Source organism: Rhea americana, unplaced genomic scaffold, assembly GCF_003343005.1.
Source record: "Rhea americana isolate MKP2758 unplaced genomic scaffold, rheAme1 scaffold_190, whole genome shotgun sequence".
NCBI lineage: Eukaryota > Metazoa > Chordata > Aves > Rheiformes > Rheidae > Rhea > Rhea americana.
The window spans coordinates 1,359,004-1,372,887 of NW_028186039.1; the positions used below are offsets into that span (position 1 = coordinate 1,359,004).

General features: G+C 38.7%; 1 protein-coding gene across 4 annotated transcripts in view; it reads left to right on the forward strand.

The window, feature by feature from the left end:
* CPNE1 (copine 1) overlaps positions 1-13,884 on the forward strand; it is a 46,018-nt gene that overhangs the window by 16,396 nt on the left and 15,738 nt on the right. The gene's annotated exons all lie outside the window — the stretch shown is intronic.

A 13,884-nucleotide genomic window follows, 5' to 3' on the forward strand; every position in this document is an offset into this window, starting at 1 on the left:
GCAGGGGCGAAGTTGTTAAATACCGTTAATTCAGTTGTCTTGAATTCCCCCCCTGCATTCCAGCATTGCTCTATAGTTTAGGTCCAGTCTTCTATGAATGAATGGAGTGCTTTTTATAACACTTAAAGCTTTGTATTTATGGACTTCAGTGCTTTTAAGAGGTGAGGTAAGTGCGTGCCTGAGTGTTCGCGGGGAGGAGAGTTTGTGTCACTAATTTGTCACCTAATGTTTTTATACTCATCAATTATTCTGCCATTGACTTAAGTTAATGACACGTCAATTTTAACATCAGTGAAATGCCTTTAGGTTTAAAGTTGAGGCAAATTTTTCACTCTCAGGCTTTAATAAAAAGGACTAGTGTGATACCTTAATTTAATAAATAATGGTTTTGGTCTGAAAACTTCAATGCTGTGTTTGTATTTGAAAAACAGAATAAAACAGTGAGTAGCTAGTTCTTTATCTAATCTGAAATTTAAATTGAATTACTACTATGATAGGATGCATTTTGTATACAGTTTTAAATGGTTTGGTATCAGTTGAATAGGAACAACTAAGTTTTAGCACAAGATCTTATTTTCTAAGATTTTAAAATGAAAAATTGTTTTGATGGTCAAGTGTGTTTTAAGGTGTTGTTTAAACACAGCTGTTTTTTACATCTGTCGGTGCTGTTACCTGTGTGTATATAAAGCATTTTGAGGAAGCTGGATGCTGTTGTTATGGCATATCTTAAAGTAAGTGTTAAGAAAATTATGTAAGCAACACCTTAATAGTGTACCGCACCATGAAAAGCTCTTTGTTATTTGGACTCCTTTCCCTCCATTTGGAGAATTTGCAGCACATTTCTGTTAAGGTTATAATTCAAATAGCAGTTCTTCCTTGTAGTGCTAGCATAGTATGCCATAGTAGAGTAGAAGGTAATAACTGGCTTCCCCGATTCTACCAGCAGCAGATGTAGTGTTTTCCTTCAGGTGGATGACTTGTGCTTTAGCATTAAACTTGTCGTGTTGAAACTTGTCCTGAAGTTATTGTTACACGCATGACTAAGACTGAAACAAGAGCAAATTTTCTAATAAGGATAAAAATGCCTTTTTTTTTAACAAAAGTAGTAATAAAAAATGCTTAATGTAGTATAAATCCAAATATGAGCCTGCAGATAATGTGAGATGCCTATGAAATACAAACTGCTTCAATGCAGTGACTGACTCTGAATATGACTTTAGTATCATCATTTAATTATTTTACTGCTAGCTAGTCGGTGAAAGGCAAGAGGAATCGCCATAATACAGAGTTCTGCACAGGCAGTGATGTGGTAGCATAAGTACTTAGTGTTCCTGCGGCTCTCCTTTAGTTTTGAAAAGGAAGCAACAGCCTGTTATTTCAAGTGGTTTTAGAGCAACCCACGCTCCATGGTCACTTCTTTGTATAAACTGAAAACAGATACTGTTTTAGGGTTTTAGYGATCTCTTCCAATTTCTGCTACTGCTGTGTTTGCTGCAGATGAAAGGCCTGTTGGTGAACAGAAACTGTTAATGCACAGAGTCTGTCTGATGTTTTGTCCTCGTTTCCTTCATGCCTCCAGCATTCAGTTCTTTTACTGCACAGATGGTGCTTTAGTGTCCAGAGAACTTTGGGTTTGTGATTGGATTTTGCTTTCCATGTTTCACCTAATGGTCATAACTCCAAGTCTTTCTACTCTGCAGTAATTGTATTCCAATTCATGGTTTTACAGCTGTTACACTTACTCTGTTATTCATTGAATACCTTTTTGATACCATTTACTCAAAGAAAGAACTTCACTATATTGATTTGGTAAATCTTACTTTAAAAATTGCGGGAACTAACTTCTTGTTTGGCTTTATTCATCAATTTGTTATTTGACTTTGAGAAACTTAAGTCACTAGTCTGAGAGCATCTACGGTTCACGAGTGTTGGAATGTAGATGTTTTCTGCTTCCTGATTTGCAGAGGCCTGAATGTTTTCTCAAGAACGTAGAAACACCTTTTATAGCAAACTCAAACTTACTGATGCAGRCTTTTTAGTGTACAGGTTTAAAATTATTGTGGTAGATATGCTGTAGGCAGCAGACGTAGATGGAGCACTTCAGGAAGGGCCTGTTTGCAGTTGTGGAAGCTCTCCCCCTTCCTGTCTGGAATCCCCCAGCGGAAATGGAGGGTGAACACATGTTTCTTTTGGCCCACTGGGTGCTGAGACAAGCGGAATGACTTGAATTGGCTCGAACTTGCAATTCTGGTAGGTGAATTTGTGTTTGTGGGAAGGTAGGCTGGCCGGAGAAGGTGGATCTGGAGGTGAACAGAAAAGGTGTACACGGGTATCATTTTACACTTTCATGGTGTTTTTCCTCACTCAGCCTTTAAAGTACTTCTATTGTGCCACTGAATTGGGGGGAGAGGAGGGGGAAAAATCCTTTATGAATTCCTTTCCTTTGATCTACTTCCTTGGTCTTGGGAGGTTTTTTTTTTTTGTTGTTGTTGTCGTTTTCGTGGTTTTTTGTTTCTAATTTTTTGAGTATTTTTACTCTGCGGGAGATTAGGACGGGGACGTGAAGTTGTACGTACTACATACAGATGGTAATAATTCAGTAAGTGACTAATGAGCAGAACTTTTTAAAAAAATACTCGAGCGAATATTTTCCTAAGCATTACAAAAGCAAAGCTATGGAATTTGTTTCTAGATCATATCTCAAGAGGAACTAGATTTGAGATTGAAGTCCATAAAGAAGAAAGCCTGGGTTATATAGCGGAAGATAAGGTGTGATTCTGCAATGCGGCAGAACTTGAAAGGTCTCTTCTACTTCATGTCCTCACTGGTCTTCTAGGCAAGAGTTGTCACTATGCAATAGTAAGAACTCCAGGGCAATTCAGAATACTCTGAAGAARAGATTCATCTAAATGATTTTTTTTTCTTACCATGCAGCAGTGGAATATGGACAAGAAATGTGACCAACTTTTCATCAACTGAGTTGTGATCAGTAGTGTGGGCTTGCCAAAATTCTTCAATTGTTTGCATTCATTTGTTACAAGATTTTTGGTAAAATGGTCTGCTAACATGTCTCTTATTCCAAACTCATGCTGTTCATACAGTGTGCACTAGTGTAAACGGATGTGCCTTAATGAATTTTGTCACCTGAATAATGTCATATGAAGGAGAACAGGTAAAATCATGCAGGCTCTAGAACAAGTACAGAATATTTTAGAATTCCAGTGTTTGGGAAGAGGAGAGGTTGCTAGAGGAATTGGAAGAAAAATGCCAAGATGACGTCGCTTCAAAAATCATGGGGACATGTAGGTAAGAAGGTGTATGTTAAGGTGTTTGCAGGTCAGACTGCAGTGYGATTATAGAAGCAAAAAGGAAAAAAATTGAAAGTCCAGACGTAGAAGTGGAGGATTGACCCATAACCAGCTTGATTTATTTTGGGCATGAGAGAGACTCAWTAGAGACCTGTGCCTGAGAGAGGAATAGCTGAAGTTTTAAGGGGAAAAAATCCAGGTTCACTTAAAAAAGGCCAAAAAGGCATTTTGTAGTGTAAAATGGTTTGCTTAGAGTTGTTTCTTGGAGGTGCTTGAGCTTTTAAGCCCCTCTCTCAATTAAATCCTTTGCTTTTCAGTAGTAAATTTTTGCAGATCATGTTTTTTCAGTAATTTTGGGGTTTTTCTGGATCACATAATTTCAGTAATAAATGTTTGCAYGTCAGCAATAAATGTTTGCGCACCAGCTGAATGAGAGAGAATAGATAAGTAATTAAAAAAATCTTATTTGGTAGGGAARGTTAAGGAGCAATACTAGAGTTGCAGTTACTACTCTGTTAAGCCAGTTGAGTCCAGAGTCCTAATTAGCTTTAAGTTAATCTTTCATGGCAACTTTTTGATATCCTAATTTTAAGTGTTAACGAAAAAATTTGGAATTAGTTTTCTTTTGTGTGAAGAGCTTGGAAAGCTCTTAGTATTTTGCCTTTTAACTTTCAGATGTTAGTTTGTAATACATTTAATTAGGATAAAGTATTAAATARAATCATAGTGACTAACAAGGTAGGGATGGCAGACTTTGAAGGGTTGGTTCTTAGTGTCCTGATTCTCATAGCTTCAGAAAATCTGTATGACATGACTGTTCTAAAGTACAGCATGTTCAGTAGCTAGCATTTGATATATATATTTTTTTTCTTCAGTTTTCATGCCATTAGTGATTGAAATCTCTTATGGCAGTGTGTGAGCCTGAGCTAGTGTGAAGAAAGGTTGCCTGCAACTTGCACGTCATACCAGTACATCTCAAATGTGCGCATATTTTCTTTAACACTGAATGAAAACACTGCTTTTGCTCTGTTGTATCATACTAGTTGATACCRTGTTTTATAAGCAAAATCAATCATGCAGTGAAACATAAACAGGGCCAGCTAGTGAAATAGCTTCCGTGTAAATAGTTTATTACCAAACAAGCTACACTTACTAGCCCAAAGAGTTGGGAAAGCTGGTGACAAAATACAATACATAGCTACAGATATGGTGAATGTATAGTAGTGCTAGTGGAAGGACTAATCTGGTGCTATTTTGCATGTGCAGTTACTTGAAATCCAGTTGTAGGTATATGTAATATTTAAATATACATATATGTAGTACTTAAAATATTGATTATTTTAATTGGTTTTTAATTGGTTTTTAAAAACATTAGAAAAGAAAGTCAGTAATATGCTTAAATAGAAAAATCTTGTCAGGAGTATTCAAACTAGAATTAATAGAAAAGATCTTTTATTTCCTTTCCTTGTTAAATTAGGKAGGCTTTTGTTTTGCCTAAAACAAGCAGAATAAAAATATGCTACCTGTCCAGAGGTAGTTTTGATTGTGAATATATATATATATTTTTTAAAGGCAAGTGTGTTGCGTTCCCAGCTTGTGCCAGAAGCAGTGTTTGGAAACAGAAGATTGAGCTCCAGCAAAGTCAGACTAATGTTGTCAAAGATATTGAACTATCAGTTTGTTTACTTCTTTCTCAGAAAGAATAATATATAATAAGGGTGGGCACAGGCCTTTTTCAAAGCTCTTAAGTGTAATTAAAGGGGATGTTGGTGGTGCAGAGTCAGAGGTGAATACTGAGTGACATATTGGTGAACGTTAGAGGAGAAAGGAGTTATTTCCCTGAAAATAGGACTCTTGTTCTTGAGGAGAGAAGGCTGCAGTAGAGAAGATGGGGTGATTTAAGTCTTGGTTGTATTTTCTGCTGGAAATTGCAGTGTGATTTGTGAGGTTTTTGTGCTGTGTTAAAAGTGCCTTTAGTAGCCTAAATTTATTTTTATTATCATAAATGGGAGCTGTCCTTTCTCAGGACATGTTAGCCAGTTTGTAGAAATGTCTAAAGGCTTACTTTTGTCACTAAACATATATAGCATTTATGCTAGTAGACCTTCTTCAGATATGGAAAACCTAATTTTCCTGGTGATACTGCAGCCTCGGGGTTCTTGAGGAGACAAGCCAATAAGTTGACTTGGGTCATAACTTTGTATTCAATAGTGTTTTAGGTGTATAATAACAATTAAGCATATCTGAGAGAGCTGCTCAGCCTACAGAAGAGAAGACTGGGGCGGGGGGAATATTATCCAAGTATATAAGTATCTCAAGGGAGGGTGTAAAGAGGATGGAGCCAGATTCTTCTTAGTGGTGCCCAGTGACAGGACGAGAGGCAACACGGGAAGTTCTGTTTGAACATACAGAAAAACTTCCTCACTGTGAGAGCGTCTGAGCACTGGAACAGGTTGCCCAGACAGGTTGTGGAGTCTCCCTCCTTGGAGATACTCAGAAGCTGCCTGGATACAATCCTGGGCAAAGTGCTGTAGGTGACTCTGAGCAGGGAGTTTGGGCTAGATGATCTCCAGAGGTTCCTTCCAACCTTGAACCATTCTGTGATTCTGTTGTAGTCAAACTCACTCAATTCTAGTCAGAGCTCAGAAAGGCATCCTCATTTTCTGTTCTTCAAATTTACTTTAAACTCTTGTGAACTTTTGTCTTGGCAGCTGTGCAACTGCTCACCTCTGGTCATGGCTTGGATTTGCTCCATGTCAGCACAGCCTAAAAGCTTCCCTGTTGCACCCTTTAGAAAACTGTTAACATTTCTCTGCATAGAGAACTGCTTGTCCATTCTGAGAGGTCTTATTCCAGGAGTCAGGGTTATTGGATGGAACAGAGACACTCCTTATCAGAACCGAATCAAGTTGTCAGAGCAGTTTGGTGGGAAAGGTGTTTTTTAAGGGAAAAAACAGTAATTTTCTTTTTAATGATTGGCAGATACCTTTTGTGTCAGGTTTTGGGTCAAATTTGTAACACTGGCTTAATTAACTGCCCTTCTGCCAAAGTTTTCATTAATCAGTTGAGTTGTATGYTGACAGATATTTGAACCACGGTATAGAGTTTATCTGCCTGTAGAAGTTTCCAAGACTAGCCCTAAAGACCCCCTCTCCAATGCTCAGGAATCATGAAATGGTGAAAAACTTGTGACAATTTATATTCTCCACAGGACTTGTGGGCTGTGGGATGAGGCTGTGTGGTGTGTTGGAAGGAGGCCATATTAACTAAGTTTTTTGTAGACTTTGATCTCTTCTCACGGGATTCTCTTAATTAACTTAATAAAGATGCCTGCTAGTGTATCTAGTAATACGAACCTTGCTTTATGATTACTATTAGGACCCCATAGGATTCAGGAATATAGAATTGCATTAGACTTCTTAATTTGATACACATCTTTAAAATATTGCTGGCAGTACCTCCGCACCAGTCTTGCCTTTTTCGTATCAAAATTCGAAGTACAAACTGCCTCTGAAAAGTAAGCTAGTAATCTGAAAAAGCATTACATATGATGGTCTCTGCATGCAGGGATCACAGTAGGAGAAGAGAATCCATTTTGAAGAAKTGAGCGTGATAACTGCAAGACATGGGATTAAGCTAAGCAGTTGACAAGGAGGAGTGTGCTGGTTGCTGGAAAATGCAAGGTTTATTAACTGTGATTGTTATGAAAGTTAGGTGTGTTTTTTGAGTTGTTTGAAAGTGTAGGGACAAAATGGTGAATACAGTATTGTTAATACATACATCAGTATTGCTGGCATTTTTGTCTTGTGATTCTAAGYAGAACATAAGGCAGAAGTTATAGTCAGCCCAGTACAAAATAAGCTCAGGGGAATTCAGCTGTTTTTAAGCACAGGTATTAAAGCCTGAGTTTTTTTTTTTTAATCTTAAATTGATGCATAATATTTGGTGTACTTGGAAGTACAGTCTGTTCAGTATTGTGTGCAGTGGGATGTTAAGTTCATTAGTGAGGGTTTTCTTCAGTGGTTTTTATTTTTCTTTCACTGAATCCTGGGTTATATCTTCTCTATGGGTCCAATCCTGTTCAACTTAYTCTTTAGTGACCTGGACAAAGGGACAGAGTACCTCCTCAGCAAGTTCCCTGATGATACCAAACAGGGAAGAGTGGCTGATACCCAGAAGGCTGCGCTGCCATTCAGAGGGACCTTGTCAGCCTGGAGAGATGGGCAGAGGGGAACCGCATGAAGTGCAATAAAGGCAAGTGCAGAGACCAATAACCTTATGCACCAGTACAGGCTGGTGGCTGACCTGCTGGAAAGCACCTCAGTAGAGAAGGACCTGGGAGTGCTGGTGGACAGTAAGTTTACCAGGAGCCAGCCAAGAAGGGGCTGATTGGGCCAGGAAGCCCAATGGTATCCTGGGCTGCATTAGGAAGAGCATTGCCAGCAAGTTGAGGAAAGTGATCCCTYCCCTAGTGAGGCCACACCTGGAGTGCTGTGCCCAGTTAATGGGTTCCCCAGTGTGAGAGACACGGAACTACTGGAGGGAGTACAGTGAAGGGCTGCAAAGTTGATCAGAGGACTGGAGCATCTCTCCTATGAGGAAAGGTTGCGAGAGCTGGGCCTATTCAGCCTGGAGAAGAGAGGACTGAGGGGGTGAAATCTTGTCAATGAATATCTGAAGGGAGGATGTTTTAAAGAGAATGGGGCCAGACTCTTCTCAGAAGCAGCAGGCGCAAAGTGAAACACGAGATGTTCCATCTGAATATAAGGAGAAACCTCTTTGCTGTGAGAGTGGCCGCGCACTGGGACAGTGCCTGGAGAGGCTGTGGAGTCTCTCTCCTTGGAGATGTTCAAAAGCCGTCTGTACGGGGTCCTGGGCAAGGTGCTATAGGTGATGCTGCTTGAGCAGGATGTTTTGCCTAGATAATCTTCAGTGGTCCCTTCCAACCTCAACCGTTCTGTGAACAGTGAAACCAACCCATACAGCAAGATGGTCTAAATTCTGTAATCATGTGAACATTTTCTCTCCAGAAGATTTCACTCCTGGCTATACTAAAAATGCTGCTAGTATTTTCAGATTGATTTATTTGGTCTCCAGGTGTTTGACTCCATGGGTGCTATGAGCTGTCATATTGGAGTGATCTGATTCATGACCTCCTCTCCTTTCTTCCTGCCATCTAAAAGAAAAGAGGAGCCTCTGGCTTTTAGAATAAGTGCAGTATAGAAGTATACAAGAAATAGATGTTGTAATACAATTACTCTCACCTTATGCAGTCCAGTGCTTAATGTTTGGTCAGCTAAATAATGGCAGTCAGGTTGCAAAGAGATAAATACAAAGGAGTTTGATAATGTTTCAAACACCAGTATGTGGCATTTAGGGGAAATGCCAGAACTGCCAAGGCTCTCAATTGAAATCTTACAGTACACTCATTCTGGGGCTTTCTGCAAGCRTAGGTGGACATTGCTTTCTTGTTTTATATAAGACTTGTTTTTTAAACTAACTTTGATAAGGAGAATCACTAGAAGAATATTAGATTTAAGAAATGGAGAGGAGAATAGAATCATAAGAAGTTATTATTAGACTTGCCTACAAAGTTGATTTTTGTTTAYCTTGGAGAATGTGTTCCCCTGTGTACAAAAGAAATTTTTTTTTCATTTGAAATATGTGAAAAGCATTGAAAGTTTTGAAATAAAGCACCAGAAAGCATTGGATAATTCCTTTAATACATCTGAGTGTTTTATATGCTTCTCCTGTGTGATTTTCCTAGACTTTAGCCCTTCTTGGTCTTGATTTGATATTTGATGGTATCTTCCAACTTCTTTACTAGTGTAATTCAATTTACTGTAGGAATTCCAATACCTTAATCTGTTGGAAATATGACATGGGAATTACCTGTTTTGTGTATAAAACAGCTATTGGAATTCAGTATTTTCTTTCCAGTGAAGAGGTGGTATGTGCAGTAAAAATTAGTTATCTTGATGTTCTAAACTSAACCTCAGTTTGGTAGTTTGAGCTTTTTTTAAGGCATGTTTATTAGAGTCTAGATATATTCTGTATTTTGTTTGAGTAACTGGGAATGACTTCTTGGGGAGTGAAARACTTTTCCTAGAAGACCACAAGAGGTGTGTGAACAGGACTTTACCAGAGACTTGTGTTGATAGTATTTTGCTCTAGGGTTTATAGGGAAAACATGAGTGGTGTATTATTTTCCTCAAAATGTGGATTTATATTATGTGCAGTCCTAATTAAAAGGAAAAAAAATACAGATGCTGATGGATCTGAAGCTGAGTGTTGGAAACTTCCCTTGAAAAAGGAATGGGCAGAATTCAGCTCAAGATGAARCTTCACAGCTGATGCTTGTCAACAGTGAGATCCCTGAGTTGAGCGCACTGGATCAGATTTGTACAGCTAATATCAATATAAATTATTGATGGTGTAACATAACCTAACATATGGTCTGCTTTCACAGACTAAGTCTAACAGTAGCACTTACCAGTGATTTGCTTACATTGCCTTTTTTCTGAGGCTGTTACACAGTGGTGCTTCCAGTGCTTCTGTTGTATGTATTCTAAATAGATTWGAATTTATTCTTGTATTTGGAGTTCAGTTTTGCTTGGCAGCAGTCTGAATCTTTGCTGCTAGAACAACTTTTTGACTTCTACAGCATCCTCTGCCTTAATCTGCTAATGGCAAGTAAGTTGGAGATGCTTAGTTTGTTGAATTGTTGTTGCAAGCTTATGGATTATTGTATAATAAATTCTTTATAAATTGATTATGTTCTGATACCTTTGTTGAAAGCATTTTTTGTTAGCTGCTGTTTATACTTTGTTGGACATGTCTGCTGTCTTATGTAAACCAGAAGTTTCAAGTAATAGACATCAGTATTAGCCTTCTAGGATTGTTGTGAGAAAATAAGAAGTCAGTGAATTTCAAAATTTCTTTAACAGTTTTTGGAGTATTGCAACAAGTGTTAAAGACAATATCCTGTCATAGTAAGTAAATGAATTATTGGAAGTTTGAGCTACATTTAGTTTGTGTGTGTGTGTATGCATGGATATAAAAATACAGGCATGCTTTTACAAAAACTCTGAAACAACATGAAATTTGCTGAAATGTTGATATGAATCTGCAAGGTGAATGAGATTGAAAAAAGGAAAGCTGTCCAAAGAAGGGGAAGAAATGAAAAAAGAGTCCAATTTGAAAGTTCTTCCAGTTTAWTTACACCAAAGTTTATATTTAGCCCGTGATGAGTCTTCATGCACTGTTTGAGCATAATAACCACTAGAACCAYTTTCTCCTATCACTTTTCTGTTACACAGCATTTTTAAGTGACTAAGTGTTATTGCTTAGTCCCAGTGTTTTTCAAAACCATACTGACAGTGAAGTACTTTTCTTCTTGGGAGTTAAGCTGGCAAATGTCAACTAGGCAGTTTTCAGAGAAAGTGATGAAATATTAAGAAGATATTGTAGGATTATGTGGCGGTTCAGAACATAAAAGCTTTAAGAGGAAGGGGAAAGTAAGACTGACTCTTGCTTATAAAGCAAAAAGAYGGGGAGGCTGTATTACATGAGGGGCTGTAGTAAGTACAAATGTTGATTGTTGGCATTTTCAAAGCCTTCAGAGTTGCTCACTGCCCTTATAAAAAAATGGAAAGAGCCTTTGCAGAAGAGAGGTGGAGATTTAGATAAACTAATACCTTTCATATAAGCAATTCAGTTTATGATAGGAAGACAGAGATACAGTTACTACAGTAAAATACAGTTTATTATGAAGAATGAAAGTAAATTCCAAAATCTTGCTTTATGGAGGAAAAGAGAATACTAAAACCAATGTTCATTATTAATGAATCCTATTTAAAAAAGGTTGACAACTGAAGCTGGTGGCTAGTTTTGCCAACTGCTAAGGAATTCCACTATTTTTCTCCATGTAGTATTCTTGCATATGTATATTTGGGAATGAGTATTTTAAGCTTTTGAGCTTTTCAAAGCTTTTTCAGATACAGGCAGTTTTCAAAAGATTTCCACTTCTCCCACTTAATTACCCAAGCAGGATAACTGGCTAAAAGTGCTTAGCTAGACAAAGCTAAGCAGCTGTTCAGACTTGACTCAAATGGATCTTCTCTCTTAACAGAGCACCTGTTCTTTGTGCTGAGATATGTAGACTAATTTAGATCAGGATTTTCTGCTAGATTCAAGGAATGGACTGATGCTGTAGAACTTCATGCAGTGTATTTGAAAAACTGTGAAGTGAAAAGTTAGTGTGGGCTCTTTGAGGATTTCTGTAGGCAACAATCTAAAAAAATTGCTAGTTAAGGTTCAGACTGACATTTTTAGATAGAACATGAATATTTTATCTAAATTTTAAGGAAAACACTTGAAGAGTAGCTCTTTTAATTAAAAAACTTGCTTTCTTGTTATCTCCTAAGTTAGCAAGGAAGGAATATAGACTATTAGAAAAACAGCTCCTACCCAACCCATCCAAAACAACTGGCCCTGCTATCATTATTCAGTCAWATATTTCACTTGCTGCCCTGTGATCTCTCTGACTAAAGCAGGAAGATAAAATAATGGCAGGGAATACTTCATGGTTTCTAACTTTCTAGAGGAACAGCAGCCAGACTGGGCTGCAATTCAAGGGAAATCCTATGCCATTACAAAATCCTAATGCTGAAAAACAGTAGGACAAGGTAGAGACATATGGATACTAGTGTACTGGAAAAAATAAGTCCTTGAAACTGTGGAGTATTTGCATAATTTCATTACTGCTGATCTGGATAAAAGATTCAGCAGATGGGAGATGATCTGGTTTCTGAGAAGGACTGTTGCTTCACTTCACATCCTGGCTTCACTGTGTGATTTAACAGTTCCTATCTCAAACTTCTAGGTCTGCTTATCAGTGTCTTTGTAATGCGGGATGAACGTATATATATTTGTTCTGTGTGCAAATTAAGATCTAGAAAAGGACAGCAGCTGTTTGGAGACACTAAAGATTAGGGGAGTCATTCAAGTTTTTTAAACTTGATTATTTACCCTTTGTGCTCTGGTAGGAAGAAAAGGTGGCTGCTTCTAGTTCTACCTGTTTTGGTACAGAAATTTTTCTGATGCAATAGAGAGAACAGAAATCTTGGCAGGACAGCTAAGGCTAACTATCCTCTTATTATTTTCAAACAACGGATGTCATACAAATGTGAGTGAAGGGCAGCCACTTGAGATAGAGGGTTGTATGTAGAACTGCATGTGTGAGACAGGTGTGATTTAAGCTGATTTGGTGGAACAGTATTTCTGAAAGAAAAGGGATACCTAAGACTGTTGAGATTTTAGGAGAAGCACAGTATTAAAGGTAGTGGTGGTCCTTGTTTTACTTACTGTGTGAAGCTTCTTTGGGGTTGAATACAGCCAAAGTGGAAGATGGATGTTGTAACTTGTAACTTGAATAGTTGTTCAGATTGCTACAAACTGGCCTCTTTGAAAATGTTGGTGCTAAAGCAGATGATGATGACCTAAGGAGAAAACAGAATTACGATCCTCTTTGAAGCTTTGCTAGTTCTTTCTGAATGCTGTTTTTGTGCTGCTGCCATCACTGAAGCATCTGAGTTCCTTTCAGTAGTGTATTAGGTGACATAGTTAGTATCTATCCAGGGTAGATTATTACTTGAGATGTAAGTGATTGGCAAAAGGTATTAAATGTTGTCTAATAAAAGTTCATCTTCATTGAGATAAATAGTATTTTAAACTTACAAGTATGAAAGTTGTGGATTCTCAGTTACCAAAAAGAGCAAACGATTGTTTCCCTCTCTTGCTAATACAGATAAAGTAGCTTCTCTATGAAATAATTGCATTTTAAAGCACTTAAAGCTTTCAAACTGGACAGTCTCTTGAATATTTTGCTTGTTGTTTGAAAGCTTATCTTCTGAATTCAGCACTGAAAATTGTATCTATACCATGAACAAAAGTAGGTGCAGTTTGACATGCAATAAAGCTTAGTTACCACTGTATTAGATGTAATCAGTTTTTCTGAAGTCAGCACCTGAAAGAAATGGGGCTTTGCATGCATCAAAGGAAGGTCTTGTAGGCTGTGGGGATTTTTACAGCTCTGTTCCACCCTCTGTTAAGCACATTCAGCCTTTTCGGTTTAGGGTTACTACTTCTGTGCGCTGCACAGCAGCTTTCTAGTAATGACATTTTTGCTGTGAGAACAAAGCCATAGTAATTGCGTAGCCGTTTCCTCACTCCGCACAAGCGGATCTCGAGATGTAAGAAGATTCCTTAATTAGCAAATGCCCAGATAAAATGGGAACTAGTTTTACCGGATTCGCCGTTTCCAAAAGCGGAGCCGAGGCGTGTGGGGAACGTGCCGCCGAAGCCGGAGAAGCGCTGCCGCTCGCTCCGGCGACTCCCTGCCCCAGGCCGGCGCTGCCGCGGCCGCTCGCGGACGGAGGGGAAGCGCTGCCCCTTCCGAGAAGGCAGCTGAGGGCGGCCGCGTTTCCGCGGCTCCCGCGCAGGAGCCCCGCGGCCGCTGGAGCGCTGGGGTGGGGGGGGGGCGGGCCCCGCCGCCTCCCGGGGCACCCGGTCACGG